Source organism: Saimiri boliviensis, chromosome 4 (genome assembly GCF_048565385.1).
Source record: "Saimiri boliviensis isolate mSaiBol1 chromosome 4, mSaiBol1.pri, whole genome shotgun sequence".
In the NCBI taxonomy this organism is placed as follows: Eukaryota; Metazoa; Chordata; class Mammalia; order Primates; family Cebidae; genus Saimiri; species Saimiri boliviensis.
In genome coordinates, this window is record NC_133452.1 from 138,403,546 (window position 1) to 138,409,112 (window position 5,567).

At 43.5% G+C, this 5,567-nt stretch overlaps 1 pseudogene; it reads left to right on the plus strand.

Annotated features, from left to right (window-relative positions):
* Window positions 1-1,192: 1,192 nt before the first annotated feature.
* LOC101053730 (mortality factor 4-like protein 2) lies at window positions 1,193-2,312 on the plus strand (annotated as a pseudogene).
* The last annotated feature ends 3,255 nt before the right edge of the window (window positions 2,313-5,567 follow it).

The following is a 5,567-nucleotide window of genomic DNA, read 5'->3' on the forward strand; positions in this document are numbered from 1 at the left end:
AAGTGAAAATTGGGTCAGCCTGCTTCCTTTTGTCCTCCTTTGCATCTGGTGCACACCCTATCAGAAATGCTTCTCCCCTTTTGAAATCATGTTGGGAAGACCCCTGCCTTACTCCCCAGACCCATGGATAACATGCATGTGGAAGTCCATAATTATACACTCCTTAAGTCTTTAAAGGAGCTCCAGTCTGTTCAATCCCAGATACACCAGCTCATTAAAGACACCCATCCCACGCCATTGGACCTCAAAGACCAACTGAGACACGCCTTCCAGCCTGGAGACTCTGTTTTTGTTAAAAGATTTGCCACCTCTGGCCTAACTCCCCGTTGGAAGGGACCCTACATGGTTATCCTGACCACAACCACTGCACTCAAGGTGGCTGGACTAACGGCCTGGATTCATCACACCCATGTCAAGACTGCCCTACCGGAAGGACAATGGAGCATCAAACACTCATCCCCTGATTCACTAAAGCTAAGACTTGTGTGCTCTTTGCGGTTACCACTCTTGCCACCCTAGTGCTGTAAATCCCTATCATCATCCCTCTACTGGTTGGATTAGGTATTGCTGGCTCCACCACAGTTGGAATATCAGCTCTTATAATGGAGGACCAAAATTTTTAAACTCTCTGTGAGCACATAGATACTGATCTAAACCACTTGGAAAATTGTATTTTTCAACTCACTGATTAGGCTGAGTCTTTGGCTGAAATCATTCTCCAAAATAGGTGAGAACTAGATTTACTACTCTTAAAACAAGGGGGGTTATGTGCCACCCTTAATGAACAATGTTGCTTCTATGCTAATAAGTAAGGCCTCATCCAAAAGAGCCTCTCCTTGGTGAGACAGAATCTCAAAACCGGAAATCAACTTTGAGAGGCTTCAGAAATTTGATACCTAAAACTGTTTTCCTGGTCTCCTTGGCTCACTTCCCTCCTTATGGGCCTGGTGGGACCTTTGGCCCTACTCCTACTGGGGCTCACATTAGGCCCCTGTCTCCTAAACCAACTGCTCTGTTTCATAAAAATGTAGGGTAGACTCCATAAAATTAATATTAAGGTCTCAATATGAGCCCATAGAACCAACAAACAATACTAACCTGTTGGGGGAATCAATTATTTAATTACTGAAAATAAAACAAGTGGGGAATGTGGCATGGTAAAAGCCCCATAAAACTACATGCCTCGGATCACATGTCAGCTGCTGGGAAGATCTGGATTCTCGTTTCAGGTCACCATCCAAAAAGCTAAGTTTGCTGTATAGTAAGGATCAGGAGATCTGATCCTGATTGCAGAACCTTTCCTGATTACAAAATCTTGGGTTGTATCTCCCACTTCACCCTTCTAGACCATCCTAGAAGATCTATAAGATTTCATCTGGGAAATCACTAGGAGTTCTTGAAAGGGAAAGAAGGAAGATTGTTGGTTGGAATAAAAACAGGGTTGAATGAGTTCCAGAAAGCAGGGTTCTCAACCTTGTGGACAACAATCTGCAGAAGAAAACTTTAAAAAACCAACTAGAGGCAACATGCAGAGAAGTAAGATAAGAGGGGCCTCCTCAGGAAAGAAGACAGCTGGTCTCCAACAGAAAAATCTGGAACCATCTCTCCCAGGAAGATGGGGGGAGTCGCTCTGCAGAGAACTCCCCTTCAGGATTCGTGAGGAAGACCAGAAAGAACAAACAGAAGACTCCCGGAAACGGAGACGGTGGCAGTACCAGTGAAGCACCTCAGCCCCCTCGGAAGAAAAGGGCCCAGGCTGACCCCACTGTTGAAAGCAAGGAGGCATTTAAGAATAGAATGGAAGTTAAAGTGAAGATTCCTGAAGAATTAAAACCATGGTTTGTTGAGGACTGGTACTTAGTTACCAGGCAGAAGCAGCTGTTCCAACTCCCTGCTAAGAAAAATGTAGATGCAATTCTGGAGGAGTATGCAAACTGCAAGAAATCGCAGGAAAATGCTGATAATAAGGAATATGTGGTTAATGAAGTTGTGGCAGGAATAAAAGACTATTTCAATGTGATGTTGGGCACTCAGCTGCTCTACAAATTTGAGAGGCCCCAGTATGCTGAAATCCTTTTGGCTCATCCTGTTGTACCAATGTCCCAGGTTTATGGAGCACCACACTTACTGAGATTATTTGTAAGAATTGGAGCAATGTTGGCCTATACACCCCTTGATGAGAAAAGCCTTGCATTATTGTTGGGCTATATGCATGATTTCCTAAAATATCTGGCAAAAAAAATTCTGCATCTGTCTTTACTGCCAGTGATTACAAAGTGACTTCTGCTGAGTACCACTGCAAAACCCTGTGAGCATCTACAGACAGCTCACCATTTTTGTCCTGTATCTGTAAACACTTTCTGTTCTTAGTCTTTTGCTTGTAAAATTGATGTTCTTTAAAATCGTTAGTGTATCACAGGGCTTATGTTTCAGTTTGTTTTCTGTTCTGTTTTAAACAGAAAATAAAGGAAGCGTAAGCTGCTTTTCTCATTTCAAAGTTGCTACCAGTGTATGCAGTAATCAGGACAAAGAAGAAACATTCAGTAGAACATTTTATTGCCTAGTTGACAACATTGCTTGAATGCTGGTGGTTCCCATCTCTGACACCACACAATATTAGAAAATATGTGTTAATGCTACATGAAAAAAAGCCCTGATTCCTAGTGCCAAAGGTTCAACATAATGTATATATTTGAAAACCCATGCGTTTGTACTCTTTTTTTTTTTTTTTTTTAATGGTGCTTGAAGTAAAACAGCCCATCCTCTGCAAGTCCATCTCTGTTGTTCTTAGGCATTCTATCTTTGCTCAAATTGTTGAAGATGGTGATTTGTTTCATGATTTTTGTATTTGAGTCTAATGCATGTCCTGACATAATAGAGGCAATGCATTATTGTGTAGCCATGGTTTTCTGGAAAAGATGATATTTTAGGAATTGTATTTCAGATCTTAAATAAAATTGTTTCTAAATTTCAAAGCAAAAAATAAAAAAAGCTACATACCTCAACCATACCTCAGCTTTCTATTGAAACTGCTCTCTGTGACCCTAATGTGACAGGCAAGCAGTCCAAACCCATGTCATCTTAGTTCTTATGACTTGTAATAAGTAACTAAGGTCTGTAATTCCCACCACTACCCAATGTGTAAAATGACTCTTATCTTGACTTTTGTCACTTAAGTAACAATCAGAGTGACAAAAGTCTCCTGGCCCTTGGAATGTCCTGAGCCCCTCTTTCCTATCCTGGCTCCTCACCCTCACCACCGAGGTGGTTTTAGGGGTATAAAGAGTTTTGACACCCTCCTTTCCGGAACATGGGTTGGATAGATGCGAGCCATCCCTGGCTGCCAGCAATAAAGAATCTGCAATCTGGCATACTTTTGTCTTGGTGTTGAATTTCTATGCTCGGTTGAGTACAACACCAGTAAAACACAGAAGAAACGTATCTCTGAAACTGCTGTGATGTGTGTTCGCTGAACTAAGGGTGTTGAATCTATATATTTATTCAGCACCTTAGAAACACATTTCCAAAGATGGCTGTTTAGGAACAGCTTGGATTTGCAGCTCTCAGTGGAAGCACAAAGGGTGAGTGCACCCTGCATTTTTATTGCACATGGACCAGGAGATTCCCAGGCGGAGGAGCCCCATGGGTTGCCAGCGTGGCTGTTTTGGCCGACATGGTTCTTTTGGTCGGTGAGGCTGCTCTGCCCCACGCAGCTGTTTTGTTGGTGCCCTAGCCAGCAGTTCCCCATACAAAATACACTGGTCTGGGTACCCTTTTGGCTGGCAATTGGAGCCCCAGGAAGTCGCCCATTCATCTCATTAAAGAGGGGACTGAACAGGGAGCCAGGCAGGAGATTCCTGGGCAAAAAAAGCCCCACGAATCTCAGCACCACTGTTTAAGCCACTGCAGTGAGTCCTGCACAGGAAAACACAGATCCCAGTGCCTTTTAAACAGGTGACTGGAACACCTGGGATAGAGTTGACTGTTCAATTAAAAAAGGAAAAAAAAGGCTCTGAGGCAGAGAGCCAGATGATAAGGCCCCACCCCCACAAAAGAATAGGAATCAGAAACTCTCTGGATTGAGAAATTCACAGCAAGTGCAGCTAAACCCAGGACAGTCCAGCTCTGTGGGGGAGGGGTGACTGCCATAACCAAGACACCCCACCACTACAAAGGTAGTCCACCATTGCTGAGGCAGCCTGCCATTGCCAAGGCAACCCACCATTTCTGAGGTTGCCTGCCATTGCCAAGGCAACCCGCCATTGCCAAGGCAACCTGCAATTACAAAAAGAGTCCACCAATACAGAGGTGGGCCAACATTGCCGAGGCAGTTCTGCCTATACCCATATAAACAGGACTGCAGGGAAGTTCACAAGGCAGCTCTACAGAGCCCACAACAGCTCAGCAAAGCCTCTGCAGGCAGACAATGACTAGGCTGCCTCCTTGCTGGGCAGGTCAGCCCTGAGGGGAAAAAAAAGGCAGCAACACAATGGAAATTCATAAATAAAGCCCTAACGCCCTGGGACAGAACATCTGGGAACAAAAAGCGGTTTATGAGTTCTGTGGCAGCAAACATAAACATATCTGCCCAGCAGCTCTGAATAAACAACGGAGATCACAGCTCAGCACTTGAGCTCCTACAAAAGACAGACTGTATTTCCAAAGAGTCACCTCATAAAGGAGAGATCAGACTGACATTTGGCGGGTATCCTTCTGGGACAAAGATAGCAGAAGAAGAAACCCGTAGCAACCCTTACTGTTCAGCAGTTGCTGCAGGCAATCCAAGGCAAGCAGAGCCTTGAGTGAACCTCAGCAGTCCTACAGCAGAGGGACCAGACCGTTAGAAGGAAAACGGAAAAACAGCAATAATTACATCATCAACAAACACAACGTCCACTCAGAGACCCAATCTGAAAGTCAGTAGCTACAAAGACGATAGGTAGATAAATACATAAAGACGGGAAGAAACCAGTACAAAAAATAATAATAATAAAAACACCTGAAACCACAGCATCTCTCCTCCAAGGGATCACAACTCCTCACCAGCAAAGGAACAAGGTTGGATGGAGAATGAGTGTGATGAAATGACTAAATCAGGCTTCAGAAGGTAGGTAGTAAGAAATTTCTGTGAGCTAAAAGAACATGTTCTAACCCAATGCAAGGAAACTAAGAACGTTGAAAAAATATTTGATGAAATGTTAATGAGAATGGACAACCTAGAAAGAAACATAAGTGAATTGATGGAGCTGAAAAACACAGCACAAGAACTTCGCAAAGCATGCACAAATTTCAACAGCAGAATTGACCAAGCAGAAGAAAGGATATCAGAGGTCGAAGATCAACTCAATGAAATAAAATGAGATGGCAAGATTAGAGAAAAAGGGGTAAAAAGGAATGAACAAAGTATCCAAGAAATATGGCACTATGTGAAAAGACCTAATCTAGACTGCTGGGAAGATGGCCGACTAAGAATTGCTCAGGACTTCAGCTCCCAGTGAAAGTGAAGAGGGTGAGTGGACACTGCATTTCCAGATGAATTTTTATTGCCCACAGACCAGGAGATTCCC